Below are 14,469 nucleotides of genomic sequence, written 5' to 3'. Positions count from 1 at the left end.
TCAGTTTTGTAGTCCTTTCCATTTCAATATCACTAGAACTCTCATTACTGTCAGTGGTGACAGCTCCATCCCCTTGTGGTTCCTCAACAATTGGTTCCTTACTAGGTTTCTGGCATCTAAGTATTTCAATATTAGAATCACTTTAGATACCATCTCCATTAGTGGGTCCATGACCTTTACCATCTCCATTAGTGGGACCAGGACCTTCACCTCTATCATCCTTATCACCCTTATAGAAATACTAATAACCATTAAAATCATCCCTACCCCTATCATCCCTATCATCCTCATCACCCTCATAGAAGTACTGATAACCATCAAAATCATCATCACCATCATAGAAGTCATCTCCATCCTTATAAGCAGGTTCCCCATCACTAAAACTATACCCATCAGGCTCAGGCTAGGGCTCTACAACAAGGTCCAATGTCACACCATTACCATTATTAATCAGGATAGGGTCATGTACTGGATGCTAGACATATACATGAATATGTCCATGACCCCCCACCAAACCAGTCATGAACATTGCATCCTTGTCATCCTTGATCAAGTGGAACATCCTACCCTCCTGATCATCCCCAGGTCTTGTGTACCACAGCATACTCACACATGTGTACCCGAAATCTTTATAGATGGACTCAATTTCACCTTAGACCACTTATCAGGATCACAACCATCTACTACCCCTACCTCACCCCCAACATACTCTTGATAATTTTCACTAAAATGTCCACCATGATGCACATACAGAGTAAAAGACTCGTCCATTCTGCATGCATGAAAAATTATCTACCGAATATTTTATTTCAATAAAGACAAAACAAAACCAAACAGTCAAACATGCATTGACTCTATATATTCTAAACATAAAATAATGCCAAAATATATATCATTTACTAATAACAGGGAACACACATGGTCCACCATGATCCTTAAAGGCCAAACAAAAAAATACACCAACCAAATAGACAACATTATATAAATAAAAGCATAATAAAGCACTCAAATTGTGGTCCATAATCGATGAGAGAGACAAAAAGCATTAAAAGTAAGAGGCAAAGACAGAGACAAATATACACACATTCACACCTTTTCAAAGAGAGTTAGATATACACACATATACACACATAAATAGATACACACATAGAAAGAAATAGATATGCACCTCTCAGCTTATCAGCTGCGGTAAAAGTCTCTGTTGTTTTAACTCATTACGATTTCTCAGATTATTAGTTTTCACTAAAGGCCAAACAAAAAAATACACCAACCAAATAGACAACATTATATAAATAAAAGCATAATAAAGCACTCAAATTGTGGTCCATAATCGATGAGAGAGACAAAAAGCGTTAAAAGTAAGAGACAGAGACAGAGACAAATATACACACATTCACACCTTTTCAAAGAGAGTTAGATATACACACATATACACACATAAATAGATACACACATAGAAAGAAATAGATATGCACCTCTCAGCTTATCAGCTGCGGTAAAAGTCTCTGTTGTTTTAACTCATTACGATTTCTCAGATTATTAGTTTTCACGTTTCAGGGAAATGGTTTTCTTAGGGGAATGTTACGGTTTTCAAGTTGGATGTTGGGGAAGAACACGAGTTGATTTGGAAAGGTTAGGGTTTAGTTTCCAGGTGAAATTTGGGGATTTTTAGTGAAGGATTGAAGGTAGTTTATGAGTTAAGTCACGAGAGGGTCACGTGTGGGCTAAGTGGGCGGGAAAATTGACATGGCAGGGACACGTGAGGGCTAAGTCCGTGGGAGATGAGGTGGTAGGGTCACGTGGGTGTAAGTGGGACACGCTGGATTTTTAATTATTATTTTAATAAATGGGTTTGACACCTAGGACCTCCGTTTGCCACCTCAACTTTTTTTGTCACTGGGTTGATGGTAAGAACTATTTTAAAAATGATTTTTAAAAATTAGGGACTGACCTAGGGACTAAATTGAGAATATGCCCAAAATGTAGAGACCAAAAATGCATTTTCGCTTAATAAGTAGGGTTGTCCATGGGTCGGGCGGGTCGGGTTTTTGGCCAACCCGCAACCGGCCTGTAGAAGTTCAAGTGGGCTATTTTTCAACCCGAAACCGACTCGTTACAGTAGCGGTTTGGTTGGTTTGGGTCGCCGGATGGAGGTCGTCGGTTTCAAGTGAACCTGATATTCACTAGTGTCTAGTGAAACGCGGCGAGATCTCGCCTGATCCGGTGAGATCTTGCTAAATCCATCCAAGATCCTGTGAGATTTCGTAGGATCCGGCGAGATTTCTGCCAAATCTTGATGAGAAATCATCAGTTCGGCCATATCCGGTGTTTATTATGCCAGAAATTAACGGATTTAAGTGAAGAGGTGGTCGAAATCTGGAAAAAATGGCCGGATTTTATGGTCTTCGGGCGGGTCGAGTTCCACGATTTCTTGAGGAAGAGATCCAAAACCGACCTGCTAGCGTCAGTTTTTTGGAGTCAGGACCCGAGTCCGACCGCCAGAGTAGTCAGATCGGGTGGTTCCGGGTCGGGTCCGGGCAGGTGGCGGGTTGATCTGGACAGCCCTAGTAATAAGTAATAAGAGGCAATTGGGTAGCCTAACACCACCTACCCTTTGTGGTCCTAACTTTTAAGCCATTGTTTTACCAATCTAATCCTCTTTTTAGTTTTTCCTCTTGAATTATTAAATAAAATAAAATAATAATAATGTTAGTGTTGTTTAAACAACAGTTTTCGTTGTTTAAGCAATACAATACGTATTTTCACAACATTTAAACAATGTTATTAGAACAACATTACCAAATAGGCCATTGATAGCCTAAAAACATTCACATTGGGTTTCTACATCAATAAAGTTATTTTAGCAAACCAAACATTAACAAAGCTTTTACATCTTAGAGCATTTGTAGTGATGCTCTCAAATTGCTATATTGCTATTTTTAACAATTCTCAGTCCTAACCACCAAAAACATGCTACATTGAAGATTGATGGTGCTATTTTTAAAATTTTTTGCAAATGTGCTACAATTGATTTTTACTGTAGCTTAAATTCTATAATGAATACTAATTTTTTTATTCTTAATTCGAAACTGATCACCACCTGACGGAAACCCGACCAGTGAAATTTGACACTCTTACGGGTCAGTTGTGAGTTTGAGAACTCCTCACCCAATCTGATAACGTTGGTTGTGGGTTGGGCACAAACCTAACCTGAACCACTTGTGGATATATTTGCCAAGTATTATTAATTTTGGGCCTTTAAATCATATTATTTGCCAAGTATTAATAATATTGGGCTTTTAGAATAGTAATGTTTTGCTAAGCATTATTAGCCTTGAGCTTTTGAAATAATATGATTTGCCAAGCAATATCAGTCTTAGGCTTTTGAAATAATATGATAATATTTGCCGAATGATATTGGGCTTCAAAATATTTGTGTGTCAAGCGGTAAAAGTCTTGAGTTTTAAAATTTATGTTTGCCAAGCAGTAATCGTCTTGGGCTTTTGATATTGCCAAATCGTTTATCTTGGTCTATGATATTGTCAAGTAGTCATCTTGAGCTTTGATATAAATATTGCTAAGCATGGATCGTCTTGGGTTTTGGTATAAATATTGCCAAGCATGGATAATCTTGGGATTTGATATAAATATTGTCATGGTTCTTTGGGCATAGGTTTGAATAAAATGAAATGTATCTATTAGGTTCATAGGGTTGGTTTTGGCTTTGCCAATGTGGGTTGATTGATTTGGTTTGAAATTTTGGTTTGAATTTCAGGCTGGACTTAAGTGCAAATATTTTCAATGGGTTGATGATGAGATTTGTCCGCGTGGTAAGGTCCTTATCCTAGAACAGAGGTAGACCATTCTCAGACTCGAGGCTGAAGTTTCAACTTGCAAAAAGCGGGAGAAGTGTTTAATAGTGTCTTTGATTTTGGCATTGCTAATGTGTGGGATCTGCCTTTGTGTGATTTTAGTTTTGGTGGGTTCGATGGTGTATTGCAGGGTTAAGGTATGTGGGGTTAAGGTAGATAAATGAAGTGCCTTGTATGAAGCATTTTATGGAGCATTTTGTGGAAAACTATATTCCAATTACCTTTGTAATTTCAGTTTGAATGAAATGAAATTATCATGGATTGAACATAAAGTGTATATGCTGTTTTAGATAAATTGTTCAATGTTATCTGGTTTTGTAATAAATGAATGAACTAAAGTTGGTCACTGTGTGTAACTCACTGAACTAAAGTTACCAATTCAGTCATTGTGTGCAAACTGCCCACTGGAAAATACTTGACATTTATCTGGCATGAGCTGCACCTGTAAGGTGCCCTAGTCTTACTTAAAGCCAACTAAATGCAATTATCGTGCTCTATCCAAGCCTTTTCCTATACTAAATCTTGCTCTTGATTTGACAGAAATAACTTATAAAAGGGTCGTATGGTGAAGAGCCTTTGGACACAAATGGTAACTAGTAAATAACTAAATACCTAATAAATGCTGGAGCAAATTGCTATTAGCCATATAATGAACTTAAGTTGGTCACTGTGTGTAACTCATTGAACTGAAGTTACCAATTTAGTCATTGTGTGCAAACAGACTGCACTATATACATGACATACATGAATCTGTCCAAAAAACCCAAATCACAATACACAAACCCCAAGCAATCTCTACCATAATAAACAAATCATAATACACAAACCATATAGGCATAATACACAAATCACAATACATAAACCATATAGGCAATTCCTGTCATAATACACAAATCACAATACACAATTCATTGACAAAACCCAAGCAATCTCTACCATATTACACAAATCACAATACACAAACCATATAGGCAATCCCTGCCATAATACACAAATCACAATACATAATTCATTGATAAAACCCAAGCAATCCCTGTCATACTACACAAATCACAATACACAAACCATATAGACAATCCCTGCCATAATACACAGATCACAATACACAATTCATTGACAAAGCCTCAGCAATTCCTACCATATTACACAAATCACAATACATAAACCACATAGGCATAATACTTAAATTACAATACACAAACCATATTGGCAATCCTTGCCACAATAAACAAATCACAATATTACTTGCCAAAAATAAAAAAAACCATCAGATACTAAAATTTGCATTCAATTCAAGTTACACCTTCATTTGCATAATTTAGCCATTATTTAGGCAACAAAAATAAAAAGGTGATTGCATCTCAAATTGCAGTACTTAGCTGCTATAGTTCAACACTACCAAAATGTACATAATTTAACCATAATTTAGCAATAATTACAACCAACAAAAAGGCATTTTGCTGCCACTGACAAACTTTCACAGTAACTACCACAAAAAAGTTCAAAAAAAAAAGAAAAGAAAGGAATTTGCTTAGTCTCCACCAGCTTATCCCATTGGCCCATGCACAGATGACTGACTCTCAGCAAACCTCAATGCTTCTCTGTACCTAGATGCATTTCTTGATGCATTCAAAGTCTCACTTGTGACACTGCCCTTCTTTCTCTTCTTTGGATTTCCATGTGTGTTCTTGTCTGGATTGGATGTCGTACTATTAGGGGGTACACTGCTTGTAGCTTGTTTGGTGGTTACTGCACTGCTTCCAGCTTATTTGGTAGGCAGTACCCTTGGTGGATTTGGCTCATTGATGGCCACTCCTCCACTTGCTCCACCAGCATGAGCCCTATTAATTGTCTATAAACAACACATACAATCAAGTTAACATTAAAAAATTGAAACAAGTACAAACAAAAAAAAAAAAATTCATGCACAAACAAGTATTATACCTGTTTTAGTCTAGAACTCCTGTTGTTTGGACCACCACCAGCAGTTGTAGGCAGTGAAGAATTCCTTCTAACCTCACTTTTGCAACTTCTTTTATTATGGCTTATCTTCTTATATGACTTACACCTCTTGGCAATACCCAACCCCTTGCTATGACCTCTTTTTGGTTCATTGGGTTCCCTTACTCTCTTCTTCTTGGGCCTGCCAGGTGGCCTTCTCTTTATTGGAGACTGCACAGGTAGGAGTTTAGTTGGGGTCCACATATTTTGACCATTAATGGGATTAATGATGGGCTCATAGCATGTCTTGTATGTGCTGACTTTGTAGCAGTCATTGGTGTATTTCTTAACTGCCTCCCTATTGAAGAATATGCATGAAATTGCATCGCAGCATGGAATACCAATGATGTCCCATTTCCTACAAGTACATGTCCTCTTATCCAAGTCCACAATGAAACTTTGTAGCCCATTCTTAACCTTAAATCTTGTGTGAGAAGACCAACAAGCCAACCATTTATTGCTACTCATCTTCCCCGTATGCAATCTTTTACATACTTTAAAGCACAACTCAGACTTTACCTTCAAAATATTCAGTCTATTTTGTTGGGACCTATTCATCAAATACAACCTAATGTCTTCAAGTTGCTTACATAAACAACCCATATATTAGTGCATGCTAAAAAATATATAACTCAAACCTACATATATAAAGTATAGGAAATTTGTATACCATGCTAATAATGGGCTTCTCTCTAAATTTTATGATTCTACTGTTGAAACTTTCACACATATTGTTGAGGACAGTATCACTTAGCCCATTACCCTTGAACATATGTCTAGCTCATATTGTTGTGGTGTGTCCTTTCAACCAAAAGTATGCACCCTCATCAATATCTTTCATCTTATTCATTGCCCTTTCAAATTTCTATGCATAAGTTGCATTTACTGCTCTCTAAAACAATTCTCTAATTAGGAGATCAAGATGTTGCTTCCTCAAGTTGTTGTACAAATGTCTACAACAGATCCTATGTTCAAAATGAGGCCAGTTCTCTGCAAATGACTGCATTAATTCCTGCCAAATGCAGACAACAAGAAGTAAGTATATATACATCACATATAATTGTTGTTCATATTTCTCATGTTATAAAAATAAAATATAGAAATATCTTATGTTGGTCTGATATGAATGTTCACCTCTTGTTGTCACTAATATCAGCTAGCAACAAGTTTATAAACCAAGTCCATGAGTCCTTGGTTTCAGCTTCCACCACTGCCACAGCTAAAGGGAAATATTCTTCATTGGGGTCCCTTGCAATTGCAACAATCAGTTGTCCCCCCCTCCCCCACCTAGGGTTTAAGATGGCAAGCATCCAATCCAATTATTGGCCTACAACTTGCCAAGAATCTCTTCTTACACCTAGCCCAGCAAATGTACAATCTCTCAAAGTAGGGCAATCCTGTTTGTAAACCCATTTCAATTGCCAAGTCTCCCTCATTATAAGTGTGATTTTTCATCATGATTGTACTACCAAGACTAAATCTCCTCAATTTTGCACAATAATCCCAGAGTTGATTGTACTGCTTTGTGTAAGACCCATCAACAAACTCTTGAGCCTTTTCCCTAGCCCTGTTGGCTTTCCCAGCACTGATATTCGCCACGTACTTCTCATGCACTGCTTCTTGAATATCCTTCAGCTTTATATCAAGTTGTCTCCTTACCTTTTCCATCAACTTCCTTGCAAGGAACTTGTCAGTGCATCTTGGATTTTTGTAGCTCCTGGTACATGTGTGCTCCAAGTTCAAGGTCTTAAGTAGGTAATTCATCTCTCTTGGTAGCTTTGCTAGGTAAGCTGTAAACTTGCAGGGAGGTTGACACTTGGCTCTAACCCTTTAATTTATCATTCTTCACAAACTTCACACCCCATCCACAATTCACTGCATACTCAATGATAGCATCCTTAAACTGTTTAGGGGAAACAAACAACATATTCTTCTCAAACCTCATGTGTTCAGGATTAGAAACTGGTTTGAACACTGGAAACTTCTTCCTCCTAGTGACATTACCTAGTGACATTATCCACATGTCTATGAGCAGCATCACCCTCACTGTCACTATCATCAACCCCTTCATCATCACCATTAAATGATGACTCAGTCAGACTTAACAGCTCTTCACTAGTGTAATCTAAGTTCATTACACCAACCCCCATTTGATTTGGCAATGTTACCACAACATCATTGTCCCAACTATCATTATTATCTTCACCCACATACTTTTGGTTAGGGTTCAGTTTTGTAGTCCTTTCCATTTCAATATCACTAGAACTCTCATTACTGTCAGTGGTGACAGCTCCATCCCCTTGTGGTTCCTCAACAATTGGTTCCTTACTAGGTTTCTGGCATCTAAGTATTTCAATATTAGAATCACTTTAGATACCATCTCCATTAGTGGGTCCATGACCTTTACCATCTCCATTAGTGGGACCAGGACCTTCACCTCTATCATCCTTATCACCCTTATAGAAATACTAATAACCATTAAAATCATCCCTACCCCTATCATCCCTATCATCCTCATCACCCTCATAGAAGTACTGATAACCATCAAAATCATCATCACCATCATAGAAGTCATCTCCATCCTTATAAGCAGGTTCCCCATCACTAAAACTATACCCATCAGGCTCAGGCTAGGGCTCTACAACAAGGTCCAATGTCACACCATTACCATTATTAATCAGGATAGGGTCATGTACTGGATGCTAGACATATACATGAATATGTCCATGACCCCCCACCAAACCAGTCATGAACATTGCATCCTTGTCATCCTTGATCAAGTGGAACATCCTACCCTCCTGATCATCCCCAGGTCTTGTGTACCACAGCATACTCACACATGTGTACCCGAAATCTTTATAGATGGACTCAATTTCACCTTAGACCACTTATCAGGATCACAACCATCTACTACCCCTACCTCACCCCCAACATACTCTTGATAATTTTCACTAAAATGTCCACCATGATGCACATACAGAGTAAAAGACTCGTCCATTCTGCATGCATGAAAAATTATCTACCGAATATTTTATTTCAATAAAGACAAAACAAAACCAAACAGTCAAACATGCATTGACTCTATATATTCTAAACATAAAATAATGCCAAAATATATATCATTTACTAATAACAGGGAACACACATGGTCCACCATGATCCTTAAAGGCCAAACAAAAAAATACACCAACCAAATAGACAACATTATATAAATAAAAGCATAATAAAGCACTCAAATTGTGGTCCATAATCGATGAGAGAGACAAAAAGCATTAAAAGTAAGAGGCAAAGACAGAGACAAATATACACACATTCACACCTTTTCAAAGAGAGTTAGATATACACACATATACACACATAAATAGATACACACATAGAAAGAAATAGATATGCACCTCTCAGCTTATCAGCTGCGGTAAAAGTCTCTGTTGTTTTAACTCATTACGATTTCTCAGATTATTAGTTTTCACATTTCAGGGAAATGGTTTTCTCAGGGGAATGTTACGGTTTTCAAGTTGGATGTTGGGGAAGAACACGAGTTGATTTGGAAAGGTTAGGGTTTAGTTTCCAGGTGAAATTTGGGGATTTTTAGTGAAGGATTGAAGGTAGTTTATGAGTTAAGTCACGAGAGGGTCACGTGTGGGCTAAATGGGCGGGAAAATTGACATGGCAGGGACATGTGAGGGCTAAGTCCGTGGGAGATGAGGTGGTAGGGTCACGTGGGTGTAAGTGGGATACGCTGGATTTTTAATTATTATTTTAATAAATGGGTTTGACACCTAGGACCTCCGTTTGCCACCTCAACTTTTTTTGTCACTGGGTTGATGGTAAGAACTATTTTAAAAATGATTTTTAAAAATTAAGGACTGACCTAGGGACTAAATTGAGAATATGCCCAAAATGTAGAGACCAAAAATGCATTTTCGCTTAATAAGTAGGGCTATCCATGGGTCGGGCGGGTCGGGTTTTTGGCCAACCCGCAACCGACCTGTAGAAGTTCAAGTGGGCTATTTTTCAACCCGAAACCGACTCGTTACAGTAGCGGTTTGGTTGGTTTGGGTCGCTGGATGGAGGTCGTCGGTTTCAAGTGAACCTGATATTCACTAGTGTCTAGCGAAACGCGGCGAGATCTCGCCTGATCCGGTGAGATCTTGCTAGATCCATCCAAGATCCTGTGAGATTTCGTTGGATCTGGCGAGATTTCTGTCAAATCTTGATGAGAAATCATCAGTTCGGCCATATCCGGTGTTTATTATGCCAGAAATTAACGGATTTAAATGAAAAAGTGGTCGAAATCTGGAAAAAATGGCTGGATTTTATGGTCTTCGGGCGGGTCGAGTTCCACGATTTCCTGAGGAAGAGATCCAAAACCGACTTGCCAGCGTCAATTTTTTGGAGTCAGGACCCGAGTCCGACCGCCAGAGTAGTCAGATCGGGTGGTTCCGGGTCGAGTCCGGGCGGGTGGCGGGTTGATCTGGACAGCCCTAGTAATAAGTAATAAGAGGCAATTGGGTAGCCTAACACCACCTACCCTTTGTGGTCCTAACTTTTAAGCCATTGTTTTACCAATCTGATCCTCTTTTTAGTTTTTCCTCTTGAATTATTAAATAAAATAAAATAATAATAATGTTAGTTTTGTTTAAACAACAGTTTTTGTTGTTTAAGCAATACAATATGTATTTTCACAACATTTAAATAACGTTATTAGAACAACATTATCAAACAGACCATTGATAGCCTAAAAACATTCACATTGGGTTTCTACATCAATAAAGTTATTTTAGCAAACCAAACATTAACAAAGCTTTTACATCTTAGAGCATTTGTAGTGATGCTCTCAAATTGCTATATTGCTATTTTTAACAATTCTCAGTCCTAACCACCAAAAACATGCTACATTGAAGATTGATGGTGCTATTTTTAAAATTTTTTGCAAATGTGCTATAATTTATTTTTACTGTAGCTCAAATTCTATAATGAATACTAATTTTTTTATTCTTAATTCGAAACTGATCACCACCTGACGGAAACCCGACTAGTGAAATTTGACACTCTTACGAGTCAGTTGTGAGTTTGAGAACTCCCCACCCAATCTGATAAAGTTGGTTGTGGGTTGGGTACAAACCTAACCCGAACCACTTGTGGATATATTTGCCAAGTATTATTAATTTTGGGCCTTTAAATCATATTATTTGCCAAGTATTATTAATATTGGGCTTTTAGAATAGTAATGTTTTGCTAAGCATTATTAGCCTTGAGCTTTTGAAATAATATGATTTGCCAAGCAATATCAGTCTTAGGCTTTTGAAATAATATGATAATATTTGCTGAATGATATTGGGCTTCAAAATATTTGTGTGTCAAGCGGTAAAAGTCTTGAGTTTTAAAATTTATGTTTGCCAAGCAGTAATCGTCTTGGGCTTTTGATATTGCCAAATCGTTTATCTTGGGCTATGATATTGTCAAGTAGTCATCTTGAGCTTTGATATAAATATTGCTAAGCAAGGATTGTCTTGGGTTTTGGTATAAATATTGCCAAGCATGGATAATCTTGGGATTTGATATAAATATTGTCATGGTTCTTTGGGCATAGGTTTGAATAAAATGAAATGTATCTATTAGGTTCATAGGGTTGGTTTTGGCTTTGCCAAATAATGATATAAATTGGATAGGATGTGAGACTTTGGGCTTTTTTGTGATGGTTTATATTATGACCCAATTTAGGCAAAGAAGATGGGGAATAATTGTAGAGGCCCAAAATATTATGTGAAGGATATTTGGGAATTTTTGTGAGTGAGTAAATAAGATCAAATAAGATTGGGCATGTGGCATGTGCGAAAAGTTGTACCTCAACAACTAGTTGACACCTTTTATGTATTTCTAATGAATAAATCATTCAGTGTTTAAATCCCCCTTCCCGACCATTGAAATCTAAAAAAATGAGTTACATGATTATTTTAGATAAAAGAATAAGATAGGTGATTTAGGTTATGTTTGGTTAGAAAATATTTTCAAGTGAACATATTTTCAAATGTTTTTTTGGTTGAGTTCTTAAAAATAATATGGAAAATGTATTTTCTACTACTTTTGCACATTTTCTCATCTCCCAAGCGCATATATAATAAAAAAAGGAGAATTTAGATTTTTTAAAAAAATTGTGATTGGCGATTGGTGGTGGTAGCGGTTGGCGACGATAGTGATGGGTGGGGAGGTAGAGATTTGGTTGATGAGTTTTGGTCAAGCGGATAATGTTTTTATGGTAAATGAAAGTGTAAACCACTTTTTGCCAGAAGTTTCTTTATTTTATGGTCAACGGAAAATAATTGCTGGTTAACCAACAATTTATGTTGCCCCAAACATTCTCAAATGTAGAAAATAATTTTTAGAAATCAAATTCTGTTAAACTAAACACAACCTCAAATAACTAGATAGTTTTATTGACCCTTTTCATTCTTAAAGAAAAAAAAAGGGTAATTACACTCTCTCCCTTGAGGTTTAGGGAATGATACTCCACCCCAAATGAAAAAGGGGGGGAAAATACTCTCATCCCTTGAGGTTTGAAGAAATTAACACTCCCCTGTCCCCCCATTTTGTTTATATTATTAATGAAATATTCTAAATTTTTATAAGAATCTCTTTACAAAATTTTAACAATACTTAGTAAAAAAATAACTAATAAATTTATAATAAAAATGCAAAATTTATCAAGTACCAAAACACTTGCAATGACAAATCTCTCTATAACCAGTTAAAAAAAGAAAAAAGAAATACTATGCAAAGTTCACACTTAGTATTAATTTAAGATACTATGAAATAAGATAATTTTGGAAACATGCTCTTAAGAAAATGATAGGTTAATACACAACATTTTTAGTATTTTATTTAACAAAGTTTGGTCAATAGGATGTTAAGGGGGGAATTGTATTTTTTTTTTTTTTTTTTAAAGTTTAGGGTAGAGTGTTATTTTTTCAAATCTCAAAAGAGGAGAGTGTAATTAAAAAAAAAAATTGCATTTTCTGAATTCTATGGGATTTTTTTTTTCAAAATAACATTAAAACTCAAACAATTTCGTTAGTTAGCACGATTTCAAAACTATTTAGCAAACTAACATCTCGAGTGTGTGAGAATCGATTTTGTGGTTCTAAATCGAGTGTAATAAACTCGATTTCCAACAAACCTAAAAATCATCAAACCAAAGTTTTAGACAAGAAAAATAACAAATCATCATCAAACCCCTTTACCCAGATAAGAAAATGAAGGAATTCAACAAGCCTTCGCTTTGAGCTTTGCCCTCGCTGCCTGAAGTCTAAGCTGAACCTTTGTGGACACCTTTTGTTTGGGTTTCCTTGTGTTTTTGTTTGGGTTTCTTCTTCGTATTTTCTGGTTTGGGTTTCTTCTTTGTATTTTCTGGTTTGGGTTTGTTCTTTGTCTTCAAGTTTGTTCATTTTCTTCGCATCTGGGTTTCCTGGAAGTTGATTCTTTGAATCTCGAGTTGCATGGAACTTGAGTTTATTATGCTCGATTTAGCACAACAAAATCGAGTTCTTTACACTCAAGATGTTATTTTGCTAAAATGTTTTGAAAATGTGTTAACTAATGAAATTGTTTGAGTTTTAATGATAGGGTAACTTACATAGTTGGTCCTTATCCTTTACACCAAATGTCAATTTGGTCCTTAACATTTTAATTGTGTTAATTTGATCCTTAACTTTTCAGTGTCGAGTCAATTCAATCACTGCCGTTATCTTTCAGATGAAAAAATCCGATGTGTCAAGCAAATTAATAATAAATAAATAAAATTCCTACACATTATTACTAACTGTGCAGCCACGTTGGATTTTATTTGTTTTTTAATTCCTTAAAAAAAAAAACCTAAAATTTATGTTCCCACGGAGTCATATTGGCCTTCCTAAAACTTTCAAAATTTTCTAAAATCCCTAAAAACCCAGTCCAAGAACACACTGGATTAAAGGTTATGTAGAGAAAGAAATGAACCAATATGACAACGACGACAAAGAGGAAAAGGATCCAGAGTAAAGGAGAGCCTTTGGTGATGTGGTTGATTGTCGTTTTAGAGAAGCGGTTCGGCGTAGAGATTGATAGGGAGAATTAGGAATATCAAGAGGAGAGCGATAGACGATAGGATGGTGAATCTTCCTCCTTTGATCAAGAGGATTTGAGCGGCATCAGCGCCGTAGTGATGAGCATTCTCGTGACATGTGGCGTGCTAGATAGCGAGGAATTTGGTGACGAGGGCGGTGGGGTCTGGGATTCGATGGTGGTTGCTGCGAAGCTTGATGGAGAGGAGGATGATGCTGTAGCAGATGGAATCGATGGCAGATATGTTGAGAAGTTATTGGATGTTGACGAGAACATGTTCTTGCTTGGGGTGGCAAAGTAAGACCAAACCCATTTGCCCACCCAAACCCACCCACTCCAATTAAATCCAAACCCACCCAATTATTAGTTGGGTTAAATGGGCATCAACCTAATTAGACCCAATGATTATTGGGTTTTAACTAAAAACCCATTGAGACCCATTTAACCCAAAAACAATATACTCAAATTCAACCCAGCCCTCCCCATAAAAAAAAAA

This window comes from Quercus suber, unplaced genomic scaffold (assembly GCF_002906115.3).
Source record: "Quercus suber isolate HL8 unplaced genomic scaffold, Cork oak 2.0 scaffold_131, whole genome shotgun sequence".
In the NCBI taxonomy this organism is placed as follows: Eukaryota; Viridiplantae; Streptophyta; class Magnoliopsida; order Fagales; family Fagaceae; genus Quercus; species Quercus suber.
Note: the sequence above shows the minus strand (reverse complement) of the source record.